Below are 13,381 nucleotides of genomic sequence, written 5' to 3' on the forward strand. Positions count from 1 at the left end.
GTATCTGGCAAGAGAGGCACTGATAAAAAGAAGCCTCCATTCCAGCACAGATACATATGGTATAAGAACAGCCTGGGACACTCAGAGGAGGATCAGCTGGTCCTGTACAAGGCGAGAAAAGAGAAACCCAGATTTTGCCAGGACATACACAAGCCTCTTAGGCATACTTGGCTAAATACTTTTTCCCTACTTTCCTCATAGAAAAAAATTGAAGTTAATATTAAGAAAGATATCAAATGTCTTATTTTATCCTGAAATGATTATTTTATCCTGAACTAAGGTAACAAACTGTACTTGATTCTCTTTTGTGGATGTGAGCTCAGTTACTTTCAATTAGTCCTCATGCCATCTTCACAATCTCCTAAGCTAAAGAACTCCTCCAATACTGTTGTGGATATTTTTGGACCCCATCCCCTCCCCCCCCCCGACCTGAGTATAGCAGTCAAGGTCTGTCCTTCAGAATCTGTAAGCCAGATGAGTGTGCCTGAAAATGCTATCTTCAGAAGGCTTATTCCAGGGTGCACGAATAATCTAAAGCAAGGTAGGGTAAAATAGTAGCAAGCTGATAGTTTCTGTGGAAACAGAAATAAGATGAGCCCCATTTTTGAAAAAGGAAAATATGAAATCAGAAATGTGGGATCTCCCTATAAGAAAGGAATCTGCTTTACTTCAGTGAAAGCAGAATGACTCCCTCTTCTGGCTTCTGGAGTAACTGATAACAGACTTGTTTTCCCTCTGTAAACAGCTAGAAATTTGAACAAAATGCGTGAGACAACTGCTTCAGACATTGCACAACAGGCAGTGCAGCACTGTGATCCCTGAGAGAAAGGAGACAAAGTGAGACCTGCAATTAACCCAGTTTCCTGGCTGCAGGCGCTTTCTAGAACGCAATGCAGAAGGGGAAACCTGAGAAGATCACAGCAGACAGCTTGAACACTCAAGGTAGGGTACCAGAAAGAAGGCAGTTATATAGGGAAAGAGATTCAGAAATTTGCACAAGCGTTCCTCTTGAATTCTTGGCTGAACACTAAGGTCTACTTACATAGAATAAAACTCCATGAAGATTCTGGAAATAAAACTGTGAGAGAAGAAACAACTACTGGAGAGATACAGGAGCTCACGTAGGTTGCACAGATGTTTAATTTCTAACCATCAGAGTGTTCTTCTGCCAACACCTATGCGTTCAGTAGCAAGGCCAAGACAGTTATTTTTTTAGTATTAGAGCTAAATCAGAGTAAAGGCAGTGGTGTGTGGGGCTGGCTCACACTAGTCTGTGGGGCCAACTGTGCACACCTCCTCCCATCTCCACCTTCAGTGACGTCATGCTGGAAGCTGGACGTAAGCCATGGTGGGATATTTACATTAAAGAAATCAGCATACGTTACAAATCTGTGTTGTTTTATTTTCCTCAGGAAAATTGGCTGTTAAACATTTACCAGCATAGTTGTGGCGTCATAGAAAGACGTTTGGTTTTTGTCTCTGGTTCCTAGTCTAGTGCTCCTAAAACTCTTGGAATTTCCTGAGTGATAAGAATGATAGGAGTGTCTTCTGTTCGAATGAGGCAACTCTTGACAGGCCCCTAGCTAGCGTCAGGGTGGGAGCTGGTTATCAGAAAGACCAAGCTTTGATTAGAAACTTGAAACTTTTAGCCATGTTGCCAAACCTCTGGAGAATTGAGGCCGGTTGGAGATTAAGTTGTTAGCGGTTGATGATTTAATCAGTCATGCCTACATAAAGACCTCCATAGGGTGGAAAAAACCCTAAATAGTAGGGTTTAGAGAGGTTTTTGAGTTCAGTTAAGTTCAGTCTTTCAGTCATGTCTGACTCTTTGTGACCCCATGGACTGCAGCACGCCAGACCTCCCTATCCATCACCAACTCCCAGAGTTTACCCAAACTCATGTCCATTGAGTTGGTGATGCCACCCAACCATCTCATCCTCTGTTGTCCCCTTCTCCTCCTGCCTTCAATCTTTCCCAGCATCAGAGTCTTCTCAAAGGAGTCGGTTCTTCCCATCAGGTGGCCAAGGTATTAGAGTTTCAGCTTCAGCATCAGTCCTTCCAATGAACACCCAGGACTGATCTCCTTTAGGATGGACGGGTGGGATCTCCTTGCAGTCCAAGGGACTCTCAAGAGTATTCTCCAACACCACAGTTCAAAAGCATCAATTCTTTAGCACTCAGCTTTCTTTATAGTCCAACTCTCACATCCATACATGACTACTGGAAAAATCATAGCCTTGACCAGACAAATCTTTTGGCAAAGTAATGTCTCTGCTTTTTAATATGCTGTCTAGGTAGGTCATAGCTTTTCTTCCATGGAGTAAGCGGCTTTTAATTTCATGGCTGCAGTCACTATCTACAGTGATTTTGGAGCCCCCCAAAATAAAGTCTCTCACTGTTTTCCCATCTATTTGCCATGAAGTGATGGGACTGGATGCCATGATCTTAGTTTTCTGGATGTTGAGCTTTAAGCCAACTTTTTCACTCTCCTCTTTCACTTTCATCAAGAGGCTCTTTAGTTCCTCTTCACTTTCTGCCATAAGGGTGGTGTCATCAGCATATCTGAGGTTATTGATATTTCTCCTGGCAATCTTGATTCTAGCTTGTGCTTCATCGAGTCAGGCATTTCTCATGATGTACACTGCATAGAAGTTAAATAAGCAGGGTGACAATATACAGCCCTGACGTACTCCTTTTCCTATTTGGAACTAGTCTGTTGTTCCATGTCCAGTTCTAACTGTTGCTTCCTGACCTACATACAGATTTCTCAAGAGGCAGGTCAGGTGATCTGGTATTCCCATCTCTTTCACAATTTTCCAGTTTGTTCTTGTCCACACAGTCAAAGGCTTTGGCATAGTCAATAAAAGAGAAGTAGATGTTTTTCTGGAACTCTCTTGCTTTTTCCATGATCCAGCGGATGTTGGCAATTTGATCTCTGGTTCCTCTGCCTTGTCTAAAACCAGCTTGAACATCTGGAAATTCACGGTTCACATACTGTTGAAGCCTGGCTTGGAGAATTTTGAACGTACTTTGCTAACGTATGAGATGAGTGCAATTGTGCAGTAGTTTGAGCATTCTTTGGGATTGCCTTTCTTTGGAATTGGAATGAAAACTGACCTTTTCCAGTCCTGTGGCCACTGCTGAGTTTTCCAAATTTGCTGGCATATTGAGTGCAGCACTTTCACAGCATTTTCTTTTAGGATTTGAAATAGCTCAGCTGGAATTCCATCACCTCCACTAGCTTTGTTCGTAGAGATGCTTTCTAAGGCCCACTTGACTTCGCATTCCAGGATGTCTGGCTCTAGGTGAGTGATCACACCATCATGATTATCTGGGTCATGAAGACTTATTTTGTACAGTTCTTCTGTGTTTTCTTGCCACCTCTTCTTAATATCTTCTGCTTCTGTTAGGTCCATTTATGTCCTTTATTGAGCCCATTTTTGCATGAAGTGTTCCCTTGGCATCTTTAATTTCCTTGAAGAGATCTCTAGTCTTTCCCATTCTATTGTTTTCCTCTATTTCTTTGCATTGATCACTGAAGAAGGCTTTCTTATCTCCCATTGCTATTCTTTGGAACTCTGCATTCAAATGAGTATATCTTTCCTTTTCTCCTTTGCTTTTGACTTCCTTTCTTTTCACAGCTATTTGTAAGGCCTCCCCAGACAGTCATTTGCTTTTTTGCATTTATTTTTCTTGGGGATGGTCTTTATCCCTGTCTCCTGTACAATGTCATGAACCTCCGTCCACAGTTCATCAGGTGCTCTATCAGATCTAATCCTTTGAAATCTATTTCTCACTTCTACTGTATAATCGTAAGGGATTTGATTTAGGTCATACCTGAATGGTCTAGTGTTTTTCCCTTCTTTCTCAATTTAAGTCTGAATTTGGCAATAAGGAGTTCATGATCTGAGCCAGAGTCAGCTCCTGGTCTTGTTTTTGCTGCCTCTATAGAGCTTCTCCATCTTTGGCTGCAAAGAATATAATCAATCTGATTTCGGTATTGACCATCTGGTGATGTCCGTGTGTAGAGTCTTCTCTTGTGTTGTTGGAAGAAGGTGTTTGCTATGAACAGTGCGTTCTCTTGGCAAAATTCTATTAGACTTTGCTCTGCTTCATTTTGTACTCCAAGGCCAAATTTGCCTGTTACTCCAAGTGTTTCTTGATTTCCTACTTTTGCATTCCAGTCCCCTATAATGAAAAAGACATCTTTTGGGGGTGTTAGTTCTAGAAGGTCTTGTAGGTCTTCATAGAACTGTTCAACTTCAGCTTCTTCAGCATTACTGCTCAGGGCATAGCCTTGGATTACTGTGATATTGAATGGTTTGCCTTGGAAACAAACAGAGATCATTCTGTCGTTTTTGAGACCGCATCCAAGTACTGCATTTCAGACTCTTTTGTTGACTATGATGGCTACTCCATTGCTTAAGGGATTTCTGCCCACAGCAGTAGATATAATGGTCATCTGAGTTAAATTCACCCATTCCAGTCCATTTTAGTTCGCTGATTCCTAGAATGTCGATGTTCACTCTTGCCATCTCCTGTTTGACCACTTCCAATTTGCCTTGATTCATGGACCTAACATTCCAGGTTCCTATGCAATATTGCTCTTTACAGCATCAGACTTTGCTTCTATCACCAGTCCCATCCACAACTGGGTGTTGTTTTTGCTTTGGCTCCATCTCTTCATTCTTTCTAGAGTTATTTCTCCATTGATTTCCAGTAGCATATTGGGCACCTATCGACCTGGGGAGTTCATCTTTGAATGTCTTTTCTTTTTGCCTTTAAATGCTGTTCATGGAGTTCTCAAGGCAAGAATACTGAAGTGGTTTACCATTCCCTTCTCCAGTGGACCATGTTTTGTCAGAACTCCCCACCATGACCTGTCTGTCTTGGGTGGCCCTACAAGGCATGGCTGTTTCATTGAGTTAGACAAGACTGTGGTCCATGTGATCAGATTGATTTGTTTTCTGTGATTGTGGTTTTCAGTCTGGCGGCCCTCTGATGGAGAAGGATAAAAAGCTTATGGAAACTTCTTGATGGGACAGACTGACTGATGGGGAAACTGGGTCCTGTTCTGATGGATGGGGCCATGCCAGTAAATGTTTAATTCACTTTTCTATTGATGGACTGAGCTGTGTTCTCCCCCTGCTATTTACCTGGGGCCAAACTATGGTGGAGGTAATGAAGATAATGGTGGCCTCCTTCAGAAGATCCCATGCATGTACTGCTACACTCAGTGCCCCCGGCCCTGCAGCAGGCCACCACCAACCCACGCCTCCGCTGGAGACTCCTCGACACTCCCAACCAAGTCTGGGTCAGTCTTGTGGGGTCACTGCTCCTTTCTCCTGGGTCCTGGTGCACACAAGGTTCTGTCTGTGCCCTCTAAGAGTCTATTTCCAGTCCTGTGTAAGTTCTGGCAGCTCTATGGTGGGGTTAATGGCGACCTCCTCCAAGAGGGCATATGCCATACCCAAGGCTGCTGCACGCAGAGCCCCTGCCACAGTCTACTGCTGACCGGTACCTCCACAGATGCTCAAACACGGTTCTGTCTCAGTCTCTGTGGGTTCCCTGGGTTCTGGTGTGCACAAGCTTTGTTTGAGCCCTCTGAGCATCTCTGGTGGGAATGGGGTTTGATTCTATATTTCGTCCCTCTTACCATCTTGCTGGGGCTTCTCCTTTGCCCTTGGACATATGGTATCTTCTCACAGCCGCTCCAGCGCCTAACATCTTGCTGGGGTTTCTCTGACCTTGGACATGGGTTATCTCCTCACAGCCATTCCAGCGAAGTGCAGCCGCTGCTCCTGACCTTGGACATGGGGTATCAGCTCATACCTACTCCAGCAAAGTGCAGCTGCTGCTCCAGACCTTAGAGGTGGGTATCTTGGAAGCGGGGTTTTTGGGCTGGTGAACATATTAATATGCTGGGGGGATGATGGCCCCCCACTGCTGCTGCTGCTGCTGCTAAGTCGCTTCAGTCATGTCCGAATCTGTGCGAATCCATAGACGGCAACCCACCAGACTCCCCCGTCCCTGGGATTCTCCAGGCAAGAACACTGGAGTGGGTTGCCATTTCCTTCTCCAATGCATGAAAGTGAAAAGCGAAAGTGAAGTCGCTCAGTCATGTCCAACTCTTAGCGACCCCATGGACTGCAGCCCACCAGGCTCCTCCGTCCATGGGATTCTCCAGGCAAGAGTACTGGAGTGGGGTGCCATTGCCTTCTCTGTGTGCCCCCACTGGACCCCACTATATTTATATATCTCTTACATTTGATTGTTTGAATTGTATCTTTTATGATAAACCTGTAATAGTAGGTAACGGGTTTTATGTGTTATTCTAGCAAATTATTGAAACTGAAGGGAGAGCCATCATGGAAACCTTCAACTTTGTAGCACAAATGAACAGAAGTATGGGCAACCTACTGACCCAATATTTGTAGCTGGTATCTGAAATGAGAACAGTCTTGCGGGACTAAACCCTGAAGTGTATAGAGTTTGACACGAACTGCAGATAGTGTCAGAATTCATTTGTGTTGTAGGACACCCAGTGGATGTCAGAATTCATTAGTATCTAGAAGGGGAAAAAAAGGCTATCAATACCACTGAGTAAAGCCTATTCAAAATCTACCCTAAAAAGATTCTTTAAAAAGTCTCAAGGTGGTTTGCAATAGCTAAACTACTTCTCAAAACAAAATTAAATTTTCTTTAAAGAAAGACATCAGAATACAATCAACAGTGTTATATTTAAAATGTCCAACATCCAATAAAAATGACTAAACACGTGAAGAAGCAAGTAGGTGTTGTCCATCACCAAGAGAAAAATTACTCAATAGAAACAGACCCAAATAAAATTAGCAGATGAAATTTTAAAACAAGTATTATAAACATGTTCACAATTTAATGGGAAAAATATCTAGATTGTCTTATACAGCAAACAAACAAATAAATAGAGAGTCTTGAAAAGATTTACTGCAAAATATGAGTATGAGAAGTAAAAGATACGAAAAAATGAAACAAATGGACTCTCTAAAGCTGAAGAATATAATATCTAAAGTGAAAAATTCACTGGATAGACTTTAGTGTAGTATATTATAAATTAAAGAAAAAAGAATAATAATCTTGAAGACTGCAATAGAAACTATGTACATTGAACCTCAGAGTGAGAAAAAGCTGGAAGCAAAATCCCACAACAAACAGCACAGTGACCTGTGGGACAATATCAATCGGCATAATACATGTGTAATTAGAGTCATAGGGTGACTCCAAAAAATATTTCAAAATGCAATACCCCCCAAATTTCCATTTTGATCAATACTGAAAACTTAATTATCTAAGAAGCTAAATGAACCTCAAGCAGAATATACACACACCCACAAACAAAAACACAAAGGAATATAATAAAAACATTATTAAAAACCCGTAGTAAAGAGAAAATCCTGGAAGCAACCAGAAAAAAAAAAAGACACTGGAGGCAGGAATCCAAAAATAAGAATTTAATAACTTCTTACCATAAATAATGAAAGTCAGGAGACAATGGGAACTTCCCAGGTGGTGCTTGTGGTAAAGAGCCTGCTGACAACATAGAAAATGTAAGAGACACTGGTTTGATCGCTGGGCTGGGAAGATCCCCTGGAGGAAGCCATCACAACCCACTCCAGTACTCTTGCCTGGAAAGTCCCTTGGACAGAGGAGTCTAGTGGGCTACAGTCCAAGGGGTCGCAAAGAGTTGGACAGGACTGAAGCGACTTAGTACGCATGCAGGAGATAATGGGATGATCTGTTGTAAATACCAAAATTTGAAAAAATAGCCCATCAACCTAGAATTTTATATCTCGCAAAAAATATTCTTCAAAGATAAAGGCAAAATTAAGACATCTTTAGAGAAGCAGAAGCTGAGGAACTTTGTCACCAGCAGATCTGCATTAAGATAAATGCTAAAGGAAGCTCTTTGGACTGAAGAAAAATAATACCAGTTGGAAAACCAGATGTACAAAAGGAATTAAGAGATACATATATATATATAAAAGAGATATGTATATATATAAAAGAGACATTTCCTAATTTAAAATATCTTTAAATGTAATTGTTTAAAGCAAAACTTAAAAAAAAACCCCACAATATATTCTGAGTTTTATAACTAAAGCAGAAATAAAATACAAAAATGGCACAAAAGATGGGAGGGGAAAATTTTTTAAGTTGATCTTAAATTATAACTGAGATTGTTTAACATTTGAAAGTAGGCTGCAATGAATTAAAAGTATTTGAAACTTTAAAGAAACCTGCTAAAACTAAGATTAAAAGGTACGTATCTATCGTATTACTTTCTTAGGACTGCCATAACAGAGTATTATAAACTGAGTAGCTTAAAATGGCCAAAATTTATTCTCTTACGGTTTTAAGACTGAAAGGCTGAAGTCAAAGTGTCAGCAGGGCCAAGGTGACCGAAGGCAGTAAGGAAGCATCTTTTTTTTTTTTTCCTCTTTCTAGCTTCTGGCAGCTGCTGGTAATTTTGGCATTCCTTCATTTGCAGATGCATCACTCAAATCTCTGCATCCATCATCTGGCATTCTCCTATGTGTCTGTGTGTCTCTGTTTTATTTTCTTATAAGGATATCAGTTTTTGGATTAAGGTCCTTCATAATCCACTATGACCTAATCTTAACTCTAATTATATTTGCAAGCATTATTTCCAAATTGGGTTTCATTCTGATGTTCCAGTGAACATGAATTTGGGGCATACTATTCAACTCAGCACAGCCAAGAATCCAAAAGTGGAAATCAAACAGAAAGTAGAGCACCTCTCCAGATGTGGAAAACAGTATTGTTAAATCTCTATAGAGTTAAACCGGCCAACTACTCTTTCCATATCCAGTTCAGGCGCTTTGGTGAATGGAACATGTTTGTTTGTTAATATGTTTGTACCTATTTAGTACCAATTTCCTTCCTTTTTCTTGCTCACTGTGACCCATTCCTAGTACTCACCAGAAAGTAACCCCATCCTCTGCTCAGGGTTAAGTTCTGATGAGTTTAAGTAACTCATGTTAGTCCTGTTTCCCTTGTCAATCTCTTATTTAAGGATGAGCATGTGACCCATTCTCTGGCCTTTGAAACGTGGTGGGTGCTACTAAGACTTTGGTTGCTGTTGCTGTCCCGTTGCTCAGTCATGTCCAACTCTTTGCAACCCCATGGACTGCAGCACGCCAGGCTTCCCTGTCCTTCACCATCTCCTGGAGCTTGCTCAAACCCATGTCCATTGAGTTGGTGATGCCATCCAACCATCTTATCCTCCGTCGTCCACCCTCCTTCAATCTTTCCAAGCATCAGGGTCTTTTCAAATGAGTCAGTTCTTCACATCAGGAGGCCAAAGTATTGGAGCTTCAGCTTCAGCATCAGTCCCTCCAATGAATATTCAGGACTGATTCCTTTAGGATGGACTAGTTGGATCTCCTTGCAGTCCAAGGGACTCTCAAGAGTCTTCTCCAACACCACAGTTCAAAAACATCAATTCTTCAGTGCTCAGCTTTCTTTATGATCCAACTTTCACATTCATACATGATGGAAAAACAATAGCTTTGATTATATGGACTTTTGTCAATAAAGTCAAGTCTCTGCTTTTTAACATACTGTCTAGGTTGGTCATAGCATTTCTTCCAAGGAGGAATTGTCTTTGAATTTCATGGCTGCAGTCACCATCTGCAGTAATTTTGGAGCCAAAGAAAATAAAGTCTGCCACTGTTTCCATTGTTTCCCCATCTATTTGCCATGAAGTGATGGGACTGTATGCCATGAGCTTCATTTTTTGAATGTTGATTTTTAAGCCAACCTTTCACTCTCCTCTTTCACCCTCATCAAAAGTTTCTTTAGTTCCTCTTCTCTTTCTGCCATAAGGGTGGTGTTATCTGCATATCTGAGGTTATTGATATTTCTCCCGGCAATCTCGATTCCAGCTTGTGTTTCATCCAGCCCGGCATTTTGCATGATGTACTCTACATATAAGTAAAATAAGCAGGGTGACAATATACAGCCTTGACGTACTCTTTGCCCAATTTGGAACCAGCTCATTTTTCCACGTCCAGTTCCAACTGTTGCTTCTTGACCTGTATACAAGTTTCTCAGGAGACAGGTAAGATGGTCTGGTATTCCCATCTCATGAAGAATTTTCCACAGTTTATTGTGATCCACACAGTCAAAGGCTTTAGAGTAGTCAATGAAGCAGATGTTTTTCTGGAATTCTCTTGCTTTTCAATGATCCAACAGATGTCGGCAATTTGATCTCTGATTCCTCTGCCTTTTCTAAATCCAGCTTGAATATCTGGAAGTTCTCGGTTCATGTATTCCTGAAGCCTAGCTTGGAGAATTTTGAGCATTACTTTGCTAGTGTGTGAAATGAGTGTAAATGTGTGGTAATTTGCACATTCTTTGGCATTGCCTTTCTTCGGGATTGGAATGAAAACTGACCTTTTCCAGACCTGTGGCCACTGATGAGTTTTCCAAATTTGCTGGTATATTGAGTGCAGCATTTTAACAGCATCATATTTTAGGATTTCAAATAGCTCAGCTGGAATTCTATCACCTCCACTAGCTTACTCATATATAAAGGTTTTATTAAAACATCCTACATAGAGATGATTGTATAAATGTAAGAGTAAGATGAGAGTTAAGCTGACATGACGATGGTCTGATATTATGAAAATCTGTGTGTTAGTTGCCTAGTTATGTCCGATTCTTTCCAATCTCTTGGATCATAGCCTGCCAGGCTCCTCTGTCCATGGAATTCTCCAAGCAAGAACATTGGAGTTGGTTGCCATTTCCTTCTCCAGGGGATCTTCCTGATCCAGGGATCAAACCCGGGTCTCCTGCCTTGCAGGCAGATTCTTTACCATCTGAACGACAAGGAAGTCCTATGAAAACCTGGATGCCTTTAAATCTCCCCATCACATTTTTTCTTCCTCTCATGGCTTGTGGGATCTGAGGTCCCCAACCAGGAACTGAAACTATGTCCTCAACTGTGACAGCGAGAAGTCTTAACCTCTGAACACCAGGGAATTCCCTCCCCATCAAAATTTTTAACCTTACATTTCTGTTTGAAAATATTTTAAAAGTGAGCTATAAGGATATTCTAGAACAGGGCTCACATTCACATTGGTGTTCATGATTGTGTTGTTACTTGGTGATCCCTTAAGTGACAGTGCTTAATTTGAAATGTGTTGTAATGAGGTCTGATATGTTCTGATGTCAAAATGATCACTGACCCATAATTATTACCATGCTGAAATTCTTCAACAGTTTAAGGACAAAGCTTTTCTTCTGCACTGATAAGTCACGTGACATAAACTAGTATACCTTTGGCATGAGTGCGTTATTCATATTTCTAAAGAAGTAAATCTCTTGAGCATGTTGATGTCCAAAGTGCAGGTTATTCTGAGTCCAGCATGCCTGTGCTCCGTGCTTCTGACCTTCCCCCACTTTTTCTCTGAACTACAAGAAAGGTTTTATTCACTGTGACTGTACTGCACTCTACTTTGTGCAAATGCAAACACAGTCCTTGAAATACTTGAAGTATTTAGTTACACGATCACATGCCAGGTGATTCCCCAGTATATTTTTATTGCATTTCTTCCTTTTAAAATGACTGAAGCTCAGAAATGTTAAGTGACTCTTCAGGGTTGCAGAACTACTGAGCGGAGGAACCATAAGTTGAATGTAGGCATTTTTGCCTCCAGTTATAGTGCTTTTCCAACTACACCACTGTTTTCCTAGTTAGTATGCAAACCACTGGTGATATGTCTGGTTATCTTAGGTGATAAATGGGAAAACATTTTAAACAATTGTAACTGAAAATATAATTAGTTTTATATCAAAATTATACTCTGATTTCTCAGGGTTTTGCATAGGACAGGGTTAAAGTAGTTAGTATCATAAAATTTTATTTTAGTCAGAACATATTAAACACAGGAGTATGGTCAGGCAAGTATATAGATGTTTCCAAATTCCAATAACTGAATCTTCTGTTACATAAAATTATTGAGATTAGCAATGATATAGATAACTTATATGGCTTCTCATATACCCTTTACAGGCAAATATTGAAGTCTTTCTTCCATAAATTCTCAGTTATTTGCAAAATCAATATGAAGACTTGTTTCTCATATCTAATCTATTGCAGCAATAGGAAAATTTTCTTACTGATGTAAACACAGGGAAATCTTTCTCACCAGAGAACTGCATGAAGATTTAACAAATCTGTTAAAACAAGTTAAGAGTAGGGCAATACATTCTTGACATTTTTTTTTGTCAGATAGGTGGTATCCATAAGCAACTTTTGTTTCATTCTCAAGTTCAGTGGCTTTCATAGGGAAAAACCATTTCTTATCTATTTAAATTGCAAGAAGAACTTCAGGGCTTCTAGAAGGAACTCATCACTCTGTAAAATAATGGGCATTATCGAGACTGACCTTGCAAACTAGCTTATCTCACAGATTCAAAAAGCTTAAATTTGTCCTTTCAAGGCAAGCTTATGAAAATATATCAAGTGTACTACACAATTGTCATGAAACTAGGGTGGGGGATACATGCCATGACTGGTGGGCCTAGCTTCTATTCGTTGTCTAAATTATCCAACTATTGTTTATATTTCTGAGATTCTTAGTAATACCCTCTCCTCTTGCATGTCCTCCATGACTTGCTATATACCCACTTATTAATTCCAGGTCTGAGAATTAAGACAGTATCACTTCCTTTTCAATCTCTGTGTCTTTTATTTCTTTTTCTTGCCTTATTGCTGGGACTTCCAGTTTGGTGTTGAATAGACAGGAAAGCACTTGTTCGCAGTCATAAGAGGTGTGATAATGTGATTTATAATAAGAAATATATATTTGGTCTTCATCTCCATTTCTGGCACAGTACTCCTAACACTCTTGAAATTTTCTAAGTGACAAAAGCACTAAAGGCGTCTTTTGTCATATTAATGAGGTGACTTTTGGACTCCACCTAAGGATGGGGGCTGGTTGCCAGGGGATCCAACCGTGAGATTAGAGAGTCTGAATTTTACTTCCACACCCCATGACCTCTGAAGAGGAGGAGTTGAAGGTTGAATCAATCACAAATGGCCAATTATTTAATTAGTCATGCCCATGCAGTGAATCCTCCATTAAAAATTCAAAAGGACAAGGCTTGGAGAGCCTCTGGGTTGGTGGCCGTGTGGAGATAGGAGGAGAGAGGTCCTCTCAGAGAGAGCATGGAACCTCTATGCCCTTTCCTCATACTTTGTCCTATGGATCTCTCTCATCTGACTGTTCCTAAGTGGTGTCCTTCTATAATTAACTGGTAATCTAGTAATTAAATGTTCCTCTCATTTCTGTAAGCTGCTCTAGCAAATGAATC

General features: G+C 40.6%; 1 long non-coding RNA gene across 4 annotated transcripts in view; it reads left to right on the forward strand.

The window, feature by feature from the left end:
* The first annotated feature begins 745 nt into the window (after positions 1-745).
* The window catches only part of LOC121817945 (uncharacterized), a 34,040-nt gene continuing 21,404 nt past the window's right edge, over positions 746-13,381 (forward strand). The window contains exons 1-3 of one of the 4 annotated variants that reach the window (XR_009600652.1): positions 746-5,315; positions 5,775-5,873; positions 9,946-10,121. This is a non-coding gene — a long non-coding RNA (uncharacterized LOC121817945). The remainder of the gene's footprint in view (positions 5,316-5,774; positions 5,874-9,945; positions 10,122-13,381) is intronic. The other 3 variants (XR_009600653.1, XR_006058026.2, XR_009600651.1) reach the window with 3 other exon arrangements.

This window comes from Ovis aries, chromosome 1, assembly GCF_016772045.2.
Source record: "Ovis aries strain OAR_USU_Benz2616 breed Rambouillet chromosome 1, ARS-UI_Ramb_v3.0, whole genome shotgun sequence".
Taxonomy (NCBI): Eukaryota; Metazoa; Chordata; class Mammalia; order Artiodactyla; family Bovidae; genus Ovis; species Ovis aries.